Genomic DNA, 13,876 nt, shown 5'->3' with positions numbered 1-13,876 from the left:
TAGCTGAATTTTTTTCATGTAAAACTGGGGTTTGGGCAACGAAATTTAAACTCTGTCTCACTTTTTTATCATTCTCAAAGTTTTGAAAGGTTATCACCCTTTCCCCCACCCATGAAATTGTAAAAAAAAGTCAAATAAAAAATACTTTTATATTTATTTTTGATGGAGCAAAAATAAAAGCAAATTTTAACCTGGTCTAATTTTAAATGATGTAGGTAAAATCCCAATCCCCTTGACATCAATAGCAAAACTCTCGCTGGCTTCAGTGGGTCTTGTTTCCCCCTACCTTTGTAGAAACAGTTTTAAAAAAACAGGTGGTCTCAGCACCTTTACACACACACACGCACACATACACACACAAATGTTTGAGTTGGATGCGAGCTCAATAAAAGGACTTAAAGATTTACTTAGAAGTAAGATATAATGAATTCTAAAGCCTGGTATGGATAGATTCTTTTCATGGTTAAAATGTACATTCATGAGAACTGGTTATTTTTCTGTACTCTGGGATATATGTTCATTTTTAACCTCTGCACTAGGCTCCGTCTTGAGTCTTGCTCTGGTATCCTCATAAGTGAGAAATCCAGAAAGTGGTTTGATCTTTGCCAAGGCCCTGGCAAAAGCAAAGTGTGCAGATTTCTTCCAAAGAAGAAAGGGGGTGGGAAGTGACGCACATGCTTCTCTGAACTCCAGTGAGTCATTCCTGGCTGACCATAGTTGTGATTAGCCTTGGGCCAGCCCCAGAATCTCTCATCCACACACAGAAGATAATAGAGTTGAGAACCCATAACCCAATAGCTCTTTATTATTTACTGCATAATTTTTACCCTTTATTAATTGGCTCTGGCCCAATAGGGCTCTATAGTTACAGGATAGTTTTGTCTCCCAACTTTAAGGTGTTATTAGCCTTCATTCCTTTCCCAGAGCACATCTTCCTTTGACCCATCAAAGGCCTTTCACAGTATGTAGGTTGAACATCAGGAGAAACGATTTCACTAGGAGGGTGGGGGAGCACTGGAATGGGTTACCTGGGAAGTGGTGGAATCTCCATGCCTAAAGGTTTTTACCTCCCAGCTTGACAAAGCCCTGGCTGGGATGATTTAGTTGGGTTGCTTCTGCTTTGGGTAGGGGGCTGGACTCCATGATTCCTAAGGTCTCTTCCAGCCCTAGGATTCCATCTTGTCAGAGGCCTGATTAATGCTGATTATGGCTCTGCCAATGGGATTTAGATTTGTGATCAGTGGTTTAGGAGGCCTGTGTGCTAACCTCTGTGTTATGGAGCCTGGGGTGATTAGTGTGTAAAGGAATCCCAATAGGAGATGCTGTTTCTTCCTACTCAGACAATTCCTCTCAGTTTATAGGGGATAGTGTACCATAGTCAGTGTTAAATTAGAGGTAACTGTCAAATGCAGGGTGACCCCAGAATGCTGACTATCTGGAAGCATGTTTCAGGGGGATCAGGAATGGTGCTAATACAGTAACACAGGACTTGCTTCTACTTACATTGATGATGACCATTAGAGTTTTGCCATTGACTTTAAGGGGAGCAGGCACTCTTCATACCGAACACCAGATCAATACCCTAAGCTCCTACGCAGGGTGGTGAGAAGAATCAACCTTAATTCAAGAATGGGGTTAATTTTAAACAGCTTTCAAATGTTTTATATCATGAGACACTTTTTTAAAACACATTATCCACAAGAGAATCTACTAACAAACCAATCCTGCTTCCACACCTTCCCTGCAGCAGCTGGATAACCGTGTAAAAGAGACAAGATGAAATCTCAATTGTAACTCCCTGGCAAAGTGATGGGTGAAGCTGCTTATATTATGTTAACTTATTTTATACTTTGCTCTTCCTGGTCGTAGGACTTTGCATATATTATTATTGGCTTTCTCCTTATTGCCTGCAGCCTCTCCTGCTCTCATCTCCCCAGGTCCCACTGCAAATTGGTTTTGTCCTTGTTGGTGATTCCTGTTCCTTTAGGCCCATTTTCATGCTGTCAGCAAATTTGACCATGATTGAGGACAGACATGAAGCAGCAGTGAAGGGTGTTGAGTGGAGCTACTTTTAAAAGGGTTTGTTGGCCAGACAGCTTCTGGAAACGTTGTGAGACTTTTGCACACTTACACCGGGCCACAACAATCAGGAAGCATCACTGTGTGAAGGCTGAAAGTTACTTCATCACTGTGACAGATACAACTCGACTGATTGCTATCTAAAAAAGGGAATTTCTATAGCAAGTAATGTCCTTGCAAGGGATCTCTAGGGAAAAGATTAAGAAAACAAACCATATTTCCATTAAATACAGTAATGGGTATGGAGCGGAGAGACCACCCTCACTGAAGAAAAAGGGAATTGCTGCAGCAAGAATTAAGGGCTAGCCCTGCATTAGCATTTCTAAAAGTTGACCTCACTTTAACAATAGAAACATACTGGTTTTAATTTACAACTTCCAACAAGACACTAAAAGGGATTGGATTTGTGCAATTAATGAATTTTTCAGTTCTCTGGAAGTTCCAGAAAACAAAAAATGTTTTAGGTTGACTATTTATAGCGAATTGACAATTGAAACAATACTTTAATTTTTCCTTTACACATTAAAAAAATATTTCAATCCAAAAAATTGTTTAAGATCAAAAAGCTAACTCCAGGAAGTAAAATCCGAGAACCTAACAGGAGACATCACAACATTTTTCGAATTTGTGCTAATTCTAGTAAAAAATGTTGGAAAAAAGTCTAAATGTTTTGTTTGGATATTTTCTAAATGAAACATTTAAGCCCTTCTGATTTGGACAAACTTTTTTGTTTCAAAGTTACATTGAATTTAATTTTTAATTTTTTTTAAAAGGAAAAAATTGAAATGCATATTTTAAGCTTCAATTTTTCTGAAAATTTTCATGTTGGGATTGCCTTGAAACTGTGACAGCTGCAAATACACTTCTGTCTTGTACTGTAACAAGGAGAACTGCTTTTACAACCACAGATTGAAGAGGATCTGGGTGGCCTCAATTTTGGGTTGAGATCTATGATTCTGATAGGACCACAGTAATGTTCATAGCTAACAAACAGAGAAAATGGTTAAAAACATAAAATACTCCTTCTTGATGGTTGCAGCATAAAACTACTTTATTTCTTGGGATCCAGAAACTTAACATGTAAGAATCAACACTAGAAAGAAGTAAAGCAGATAGCTCTGTAAGGCAGAGAACCACAGAAAATCTAGAAATCTGCATTTTATCTTAAATAGAAATACTTTCATCCCACTAGAACCATGGGATACCAATGTAACGTAACACGGAATGTACAATTTTAACCATGCCTGCTTTTATCTGGATGGTCTGCATTAGTAAGATTATACTTACCTGGACAGTAGCTGTTACTCCTCATCAGCTGTTCAATGTAGCTGCTTATTTTATTATGCCTTTCACTAGGACAGGCCTCCAGCTGGTGTCAGACAACACTGCTGTATCAGAGTCAATGGATGTAGGCTGACTGATCCCAGCTAAGGCTCTGGCCTGATGTATCATCCACCCTTTCCACATAGGATTACTTTGTATTCTATGTTTGTTTTTATTACTGTAAATCAGGGGTTCCCAAACTTTTTGACACGGGGACCAGTAAATCCATTCACAAGCTTTTGGAGGACCAGTAACATTCATTTGCATATTTTCATATTAATTAAGCAAATGATTAATATTAAAATAAGTTGATTCTGGTCCTCCCAAAGCCCCCAGTGCTAGCGTTAGCAAAGCTTTTGATACGGTCACCCACAATATTCTTGCCAGCAAGTTAAGGGAATATGAATTAGATAAATGGACTGTGAGATGGATAGAAAGCTGGCTAGACCAGGGTTTCCCAAACTTTTTACTTTCATTGGAACTCATTTTTTTCAGTAGTGTTTTTTGCAGCCCAAAAATATAAATGCATATAAATAAAGAATGAAAAATTAAATAATTGTTCAGTGTTTCACCTGGCTGCATGGGCCACGGCTTGGGGGACCCAGCACCGCTCCAGGAGGCGGGAGCAGGAGCAGATTGGGGGTAGGTATCTGGCTAGGGGGGAAGGTGCAAGGAAGGGTAGGGTTGCCAGGTGTCTCGTATTTCAGCATTTTGTCCTGGAAACAAATTGAGAAATTACCAGACATATAAAATGTCTGGTATTTTCTAATTAAGTAAGTTTTATTATAATAAGATGTATCAGTCCTTAGCTGGGAACTGCCTGGCTGGTAGATGTGCTCACACTGCCTGAGTGTGTCTGCCTGCCAGACAGTTCGCAACTACTCCAGGGAGGGAATGGGGGGTGGGGGGGAAATGGAATCCCCGGCTGGACTCATTCGTCTGCCAGGATCTGCAGGGTCTGCATGTGCCCTGGTCAGTCCTGCTCCCCCCCTTCTCCTCCCGATCTCCCCAGTCCAGCCCTTATGCCCCCGTCCAGCCCTGCTTCTGGCGGCCGGTTCCCCCCGCTCCCCACCAATCTTCCCTGGTCAGCCCCACTCCCCCGACGACCCCCCTGACCAGCCCCGCTGCCACCATCCAGCTCTGCTTCTGGCACCTGTTTCTCCTGTCCTCCTCCTCCTGATCTCCCCTGGCCAGCCTCCCTGCCCCCCAGCCAGCCCTGGTTCCGCCGCCTGCCCTCTCTGATCTCCACCAGACAGCCCCGCTGCCCCCAGCCCTGCTTCCACCACCCACCCAGATCTCCACTGGACAGTCCTGCTGCCCCCAACCCTGCTTCCACCAGCCACCAGCCCGCCAGCCCCGATCTTCATGGGACAGCCCTGCTACCCCCAACCCTGCTTCCACTGGCCGTCTGCCTCCCCCCAACTCTGTAGGACAGCCCTGCTGCCTCCAACCCTGCTTCCCGGTGGCCAGTTCCCTTCCCCCCCCCCACATGCACATACCTCTTCTCAGCCCGTCCTGCTCCCTTCTCAGCTTCCCTCCTGGCAACCACGCTGAGGTATTTTTTTCCCATGACCCGGTACCGGGCCGCAGCCCATAGTCTGGCAAACGCTGCTGTAAATATTTGTATTATGGTAGCACCCAAAGGGCACTGTTGAGATTGGGGTCCCATTGTGGTGGGTACTGTATGAACACAGAAAAGATACAATCCCAGCAGAGAAGAGAGGATGAAGAAAAGAAACCCAGGAGACAACAGAGAGCAATTATCTAGGCCTCAGCTTTTAACATTAAGTGCAGATTGGTGTAGTGTTTCCATAGGGTAGCTCCTTCTTGGCCACTACATTTAGCAGTGTGCTGTACATGGCAGCTGTCTCTAGGACCGTGGTCACCAACCGGTCGATCACGATTGACTGGTCAATCGTGAGGCCTCAATCAGTTGATCACGAGGTGCTCGGCCTCCCACCCCCCATTTTTCCCACCATCCCCGAGAAACCGCACTACCTACCTCCAGTGCCAATGGAGGTAGTGCCAACTTCCCACGGAATGGATGGAAGTCCTGCAGCTTCACGCCAATTCCATGGGTTCTGGAAGTGCACTGGCTGTTCCCCTCCCACAGGTCTGTGGCATGCCGGGTGCACTGCGGCAGGGGGCGTGGGCCCTGGAGGAGGAGCACGATGCCTTCCCTGTGCTGCAGGAGGGGTGAGTTGTCTCCGGGGCTGCAGGAGGGGTGAGTTGTCACCGGGGCAGGCAAATATGGGGGTTTGCCCACACCACGGGAAGGGTGGTCGGCCCCAGGGCAGGCATGCACAGGGATTTCCCTGTGCCGCGGTAGGGGGGAGTCGGCTCCAGAAGAGGCGTGTGCAGGCTTCCCTCTGTGGGGGGGAATACTGGGAGGAGGAGGTTGCAGGAGACTCCCCGCCCCTTGCCCTCTCTGCACCCCCTGTCCCCTGCCCTCTGCCCCCTGCCACAGAACTCTGTCCCCACTCACCTGTCCCCACCCACAGAATTCTGTCCCCAGCTGCAGAAACCTGTCCCCACTGGCACCTTGTCCCCTGCCCTCCTGGCACCCAGTTCCCTCTCCCCTGCCCGCAGCTGCAGAACTCTGTCTCCACTGGCTCCCTGTCCCCTGCCGAAGCACCCACTAGCACCCTTCCCCAGTACTATGTCCCCTGCTCCCACCAACACAGTTAGGGCCACAATAGTGAAGCTTGGGGGAAGGGGGTCGGAGGAGGGTTTTTTTGCATCTCATTTGTGTGGCCCCAACTGACTTTTCTGTGGGTCAGTGACCCCTGACTCAAAACAGGTTCCCTGCTCTTCTCAGAAACAAAAACAGTGTAGAAACTTGGTGTTTGGCATAGTATTTTATTTAAAAATGAAGTCTGGTCAACAAACCCCCAATTGGAGCAAACCCCCATCTGGCCACAGCATCATAACACTCCTGCACTCCCTTTCCCCCAGACCCTATATCTGAACCTATCATACACTGGAACCCCCTGCCCTGAGCCCCTCACATACTCCAACCCAAATTCCTGAACCCTCACATACAGAAGTCTGTGGCTTGCTTAGTACCCTAATCCTACATCTGACTCCAACACTGCCCGGCCTGGAGCTCTCTCCCTGAGCCAGCGTCCCCTTATCCACCTCCACATGCATCCAGATTTCCTCCCAGAGCTTGCACCTCTCACCCCTTCCTACACCCAAATCCCTCATTCCCACCCCTACACATCCTGTCTCAACCCAGCGAGGGTACGGCTAGACTGCAGGAGTTTTTCAGGATTCTGGAGATATCCCAGAAAAACTCTTCTGCATCCAGGGATGCATTTGTTCTTCCGTTTCTTTTAGTGGAAGAGCAAACATGATCTTTCGGTCACCCCTATATTCCGCTTTCCATGAGGAATAAGGGGCCTTCCAAAGGAAGGCATTTTTCTGACATTTGGTCCAGTCTAGACAGTCCAAATGTTGGAAAGATCTTTTCCTACAGAAGAATTGGGGGGAAAAAGCAGCAGTACAAAGGTTGGGGATAGTAAGTGATGGAGAGGAGGAGAATAGAGAGGGCAGGCTTCAAGGAAGGGGCAGGGCAGTAGATCTTGGCTTGTTCTGTCATTTAAAAAGTGATCTTGGGTGTAAAAAGGTTGGAGACCACTGGTCTACACAGACTCCAATCCACATGTGACATACACAAGTCAGTGAGATTCTGAATATATTCTACATAACTGGTGTCTTTGTGAAAAATATTCACTAAGTATTTGAGAAAATATGAGTTATTTCTATGTGATTAGAATTGAGAAGGTAAACAGTAAGGTTTTATGTATAATTAACCTGTACCTGCGCCATATTACATTCACTTTTTTCTACTCTTGAATGTATGAGCTCAATATATTAAAATTACATTCCTCTCTTTGTTGTTTCATGTCATGTCATGAATGCAGTTGGAAAACCCGAAGAGTTTCCAGTCCTGTGCCTCTCCTGTTGCTCAGAAATTGATGAAAAGTAGTTAGTTGTGATCTTGCCAACATGTAAAATTTCACTCATGTGAATAGAAACATGGATTTCTTGTAAGAATAAAATTATGCATGTAGGATACAATTTGAAGATGATCCAAATTGAAGAAATTTGTAAGACTGCAAACATTTAAACTTTCTCTACACAAGAATGGCCATACAAGGTCAGAACAATGGTCCATCTAGCTCGGCATGTTCTCATTCAAGACTGGCCAGTTCCAGATGCTTCCGAGAGAATGAAAAGAACAGGGCAATTACTGAGTGATCCTTTCCGTGTTGTCCTGGCCTAGCTTCTGACAGTCAAACTTTCTAAGCCTCCGAAAAAACTTTCGGTTCCTGAAAAATGATTTGCATAGAAGTGTTATCAGGAAGCTCTTTCATCCAAACATTAATATTAATTAACACTAACAGACCAGCCTGGTTTATAACCCGCATTGTAATCCGAGATCAAGCTGCAGGAACGTATGGAGTTTCCACTTCATAAGGCCTCATCTTCCTCACACCAGCAGTAAAGAAGTCCCTACGGACATTTTATAACTGTCTAGTGTGAGAGCTGCTAATCAGTGCTGGGAAAACCTGGAGGAAACAACAGCCTCATGAATGACATGCAGTAGCAAAGAACTATGGGCTAAGTATGAGTGAATTCTTGTCTGCTGGATGTGAATAAGCATCTCCTTTGGCTGAAGGGTAAGGTTCTGACTCATTTGAAATGCATGTTGTAACATTTCCCTCTGGTTCTCTGTTTCATGAAGCTAATGTATGTCTACTGTAAAGCATCAGGAAGATTCCTGAAAGCCTTTCAGTCGGTCCTTAAAACACAAAAGGGGAAAACCACTACCCTAGGGCCTGCCCTAATCACCATGAATGAAGCATTTAGAGTTGAAATAGAAGGGGAAAGTGTATAACTGCCAGTCATTTCTACTTGACAAGTTTAGAAGACGTGTAAATCTGACATTTAACCAGAAGGAACTCCTAACTGATGTTCTCTTGGAAAAAATTACACACACCTTTGCCAGTAAAAGGAAATTAGAAGCAGCAGTTGCTGCTTTCCAAAGTAAACCCAGGGAGAAGATAACTTGACCAAGAAGCTATAGTCTGTTGAGGGAAATGTGAGTGACTGGACATTACCACAAATCATTCAGACTTTTCCCACTGGACTGGCCTGCTTACCTAAGCACAATTTAATTCAATTTTTATATTTCTGCTTGTGCAGTGTGTATTCACCTTTTGTATTTAATTAGAGTAAATGTTAAGAACGTTGATGGACATTTTAGACTCATGTAAGTGAATTTAATACTCGTGGAAGAGAAATATCCCTAGCTTAAGGCAGACTCAGTACAGAAGGCTTTGTCCATGCTTTCTCACATGACTTTACCAATGTGTCCCATTCAGTGCCTGCATTACACTTGCTATTTCAGGCATACACCATTCACGGTGAATTGTGTTAAATTAGTGATGGCTTTGCCTGGCTTGTGATAGCCGCCAACATGACAGCAATAAACTGAGGTTCAGTTCTAACCTAAAACAGAATTTGAATCGTAAGATTCAGAAATCAATAAGTAATGGGCTAACCCACTGGATCACCATGCCCTTGACCTGTGTGCATTCATTATAAAAACACTTTTCATTTGGTCAAATGCAACTATAGGAAAATGTAAAGATATTTTTCATATGGACCAAAAGAAAAATAATTCTAGTTGTGTATGAATCTAACTGTATATAAAAGTGAACTTCAGGTGGTAGCTCAATATTTACATACATTTAAAAAATCTGATTCTCAAGTGTAGGCAATCTCACAAGGAAATTTTACCTTGGAGATACATTTTTAGGCAAAATCATTATTAAATCACTAGAATGGAAAGGGATTTTTAAAAGACCAGAGAATTTTGCTTACTTTGTGCATTTGACAGCACATTGTGTACAATTCCACTATTTTCCCCAGAAAGGTAAGTTTCTCTTGTCATTAGACACAGTGATTAGGGGATAGAGAAAATCAGTTTTTGAAAAGATGAAAATATGTAGTTAGCAGGATACCAGGGACAGGTAGAGCACTGGAAAGTATTCTTAAATCATTTTTAAAAAGTATCTCAATTCACTTGGCTAGTATCTTTCTAAGGCTAGAATCTTTTTCTAAATTCAGGTCTGTAATGGCCAGATACTATTTCATAAATATATAAGTAAATGAAAGCACGGAGCATTTGCAATTCCATCTGAAGCTCTCAAAAAGTGTTCTACAAGCAATTAGTTTTCACAATATTCTAGGTCAGGTATTATCCCTGTTTTACAGATGGGGAAATTAAGGCACAGTTCTTTAAGTGATGTACCCATATCACACCATAAATCAGAGCTAAAACAAGGACGAAAATCCAGATTATGTTTGCATTCTCAGCACCAGATTTCTCTGACCATTAACACTATGCTGGACTCTGTAAAATCAGAGCAAAGTGGAGATAGTGAAAAATATCAGTCCCTAGATTAAAAAACAATATGCTTATTGGCTAAAAACTTGTTTCAAGGTTCAACCTGGAGAAAATAGTACATGCATGTATATTTACCCACATAGAATGCAGGCAAAAGGATTACAAGATTAAACCCATAATCATTTTATTGCAGAAACACAAAGTATGTCATGTAAATTCATTATGTCTGCTAATCCAGATAAATCAGATATAGTTTTCAATGACAAATTAAGAATGTTTTCAAAATCAATTGCAGATCATAATGAATTAGATGTGAAAGAACTACATTTTTATACTTTGTCCCCAATTCTGCTCCTCCAGATGTCAATGTTCTTCCTATCAATGTCAGCTCCTATTGCCTTCAGGGGAAATAGGACTGGAATGTGTCTGTACAGTGCCGGAGAGAAACAACTTGCTTGTAAATGAGTGGTCACATTTTCATGGTTCTTAAGGCAGACATTCTGTTGATTAGGAGCAAGCAAACAGCTGCACAATATCTGTCTATTCCTTGCTGATTTTTAATACCAGAAGCTCTGTTTAAACATGTGAAGAAACCAGAATTCTTTGAGCAGCTGTCAAAGGAAGGGTTTTTAACTGACAAGGCACTGGCAGACAGGAAAATTAATTAACCTATTCTGTACAGTGTGGTATGGTCACAACACTGTACAGAATCTCCAGTGCAACTCCCTAATGAACTCAACATAGACCTAATGAGATTAGCCTCTGCATAGTTTACAGACTTGAGTCCTCATGGGCTCTTTCTGAACTAATACACTTCTGGAACAGGAAACCCATTCGCTTCCTCATCTCAAACTGCCCCAAGTGGTCTTGTGTATTTTTTCACCATCAAATTACTTTCTTGAGGGCCATACTTCTGCTTTTTACTAGGAATGTCCAAAACTCTATCCAGTAAGCTCACGACATTTTTGTGTTTGCAGCTTCTTGGCTTGAATGGAGACACAAAAAATGTATTAATCTGGGTAGAAGGCTGAAGGATTCAAGACTTCATAAATAAATATAATACTCTGTCTCAAATAAACACTGACCCATTAGATTTCTCTTGCTTGGGACATCCCAGTTGATAGCCATTTCTGTATTAAAAGGCAGGAAATTTCAATTTCATATCTACTTAACCCCTAAGTACTTCTTAAATTGTTGACCCCTATCAACAGAATCAATGCAAACACCATACAAAGTAAGCATAGTAAGCATTGCCATTCAGTATGATTAAGCCAAATCAATTTCCTGAGTAGTATCCTAATAAAGAGGCCCTCCGCAGACTACATTGTACATTGTTAAACTGTTCTAACAAACCATTTTGCCTGTTGATCCATTCTACACTGAATTATATATCATGAAAGAAAAAAAAGGGAGAAGCCTGAGTACAAATGTGCATGTGAGAGATCTGTTCTGAAATATTATTCTAATACCTTAGGAACAAGTTCTGAGTCCGCTAGTAAAGCCCAAATAATATTATTTAACATTTGTATATAGTGTATTTGTATGCCGTTGTGTTCATCTTAGAGTAAAAAGAGAGGTGAAAACCTTGTCCCATTAAAATAATTGTCTAAACTCCCATTGACTTCAGTAGGAGGACTTCAGGATTTAGGTCTCTGCCTTCAAGAGTATAAAACATAAAACTGATTGCATCAGACAGATTTTGAGGTAAATAAGAATCGCAGAGGGATGGTGGAAGGGGGACATGGAATAAAGTTCTGTAGCTGGAGGGTGCCATAAACCAATTCCAAAATTGACTGTTTTTTCTATAGCAATTTGAAATGAATAGGTTGATGGGAAGTTGAAAATTGCTATCTGGGAACTGTGGTGAAAGGTATGCGCTGAGGGAACGTTTGGAGGAGGAAAGTAAGCTGCACGCTATATTGATCAGCAGGAGGCATTCCAGGCATAGGAATAAAAGTTCTGTGCCCCGATAAATTACTTGGAAATAGGGCTTGAAACATCTCCACGGCAGGTCTTCATCCAGTCAGTGCTGGGTATGGGCATATGCACACTGCCTTGCCCATCCTATGTTTCAATACACAGTCCTCATCCCCTTCTGTAAGAGTCCCACCAGAGATATCACCGTTACCTACTGCCGTCTCCAATGATTTTGTCTCCTCATACAGTAGCTCTGCGGCTTTCAAGCAGGTTTTGGTCTTTCAATCAGTACTCAAGCAGGTTTTGGTCTTTCAATCAGTACTCAACCTTTTGGATTTATCCCCCACAGTGAAAGCAAAAATGGAGAAAAAAGAATGACAGTGTACAATCCATGAATGACTCTCAGTCTTCCATTAAGGACTCAATAATGGGGCAGACAGCTGTAAAAGAAAGGCAGACTTTCAGGGAGGCTCCAGTCATGTATATTCAATTATGTTAAAAAATTATTGTTGTATGTTCTCTGAAACCTCCCAGCTCAGGCCTGCTCTGCAGCATTACAAAATTCTCTCTTCATACAGTATTTCTCTGTGAGCAGCTGAAACAACCTACCATAGAGGCTTTCTTGGAGGGTAAGAGGGAGTACTTATGGATGGATACATTTTAAATCTGTCACATAAAACAGACCTCAATCCTTTATTCTTTTAAACAAAGTAGGTGCGTCTAGACTGGCAAAAACTTGCCAGCTGTCTACACTGGCCGCTTGAATTTGCGCAAGAGCACTGACATTCTAATGTAAAAATTCAGTGCTTCTTGCGCAAATACTTTGACACTCCCACTCAGGGATAAGCCTTCTTGCGCAAGAATACTTGCGCAAGAGGGCCAGTGTAGACAGGCACCTTAATTTTTTGTGCAAGAAAGCCCGATGGCTAAAATGACCATCGGAGCTTTCTTGCGCAAAAGCGCATCTATACTAGGCATGGATGCTTTTGTACAAAAGCACTTTTTGCGCAAAAGCATCTGTTCCAATCTAGACGCTCTTTTGCGGAAAAACTTTTCCGTTACAAGTATTTCTGCAAAATCATGCCAGTCTACACACAGCCAGTGTGTAATGACATCCTCTGAAGGGGCCAACCACACAGCAGGAGGAAAAGTTAGTTCCTCACAAGTCATTTTCTGAAGGCCTCATATGACTCAGCACACAATATTGAGAGACAGCTGCACTAGCCTGGCACTCTCAGGACCTGACTTACCCCTCTCACTTTTCCCCGGGGTAAGTCAGGTGTAATTCCTTTGAAATCCCTGGAGTTCCACTCACATAAGCTCAGGAAAATCAGGTTTTTCAGAGTCACATTGATGATTTATCACTGCAAAGCTCTGACTTCAAATGCTGGAGAATTTACCAATGGTTTTCACCAGAAACTTTCAGAAAAGTGTATTAAGCAACATGAAGCTATGGGCAGGCTGCTATGCATCTATGTACAGAAATGAAGTGCACACCATAGTAATGCAGCAACAAAACAATACTGGGAGGCATCTGTTACATCATCACAGGAAGATTTGTACTGAACTAACAGTTCGTTGCTTGAACTAAACTGCTATTACTCTCCTTGAAGCATAAAAGTGGGTCAGAGTGTAGATGCACACCTAGGGATTAGCCAAGTGGAGGAGAAGTCTAGCTCAATGCAGTTGTGCACTTAGTTTGTCAACTGTGAAGATCTGGGATCAAATGCTGCTGTCACAAGATAAAAATCTCACACCAGGATTGAAAAGGAGTTTAGTCTCAGGCCAGAAGGGGCCATTCTGATCTCCTGCATGAAACAGGCCATACAATTTCACCCAATACTTACAGCAGATCTTGGAGCAAGTAGGGCACATATATCTGGAACCATGTCCGCAATGCCTACTTGCCTTTCTTTCCTTCCCTTCCCGTAAGGCATTGGAAATAGGCACAGAAGAAACCCAAGGAAATTATTGGACATGAGAGCTTGCTGGAAAAAAAATTCTTTCTGGCCAGTTATAATCTTCAAACCCATGAAACTCCAAACATGCAATTTGTTGGGGTCAGAAGGAGAGAAGAACAATACCACAGTCATTTCCTTCATTCCTCTCACAGTGTTTGAGCCATGTTATTTTATTCCT

This window comes from Pelodiscus sinensis, chromosome 3 (assembly GCF_052426305.1).
Source record: "Pelodiscus sinensis isolate ZL-2025 chromosome 3, ASM5242630v1, whole genome shotgun sequence".
Classification (NCBI taxonomy): Eukaryota; Metazoa; Chordata; order Testudines; family Trionychidae; genus Pelodiscus; species Pelodiscus sinensis.
The sequence above is the reverse complement of the archived record's forward strand: the minus strand, read 5'-3'. Positions refer to the sequence as shown.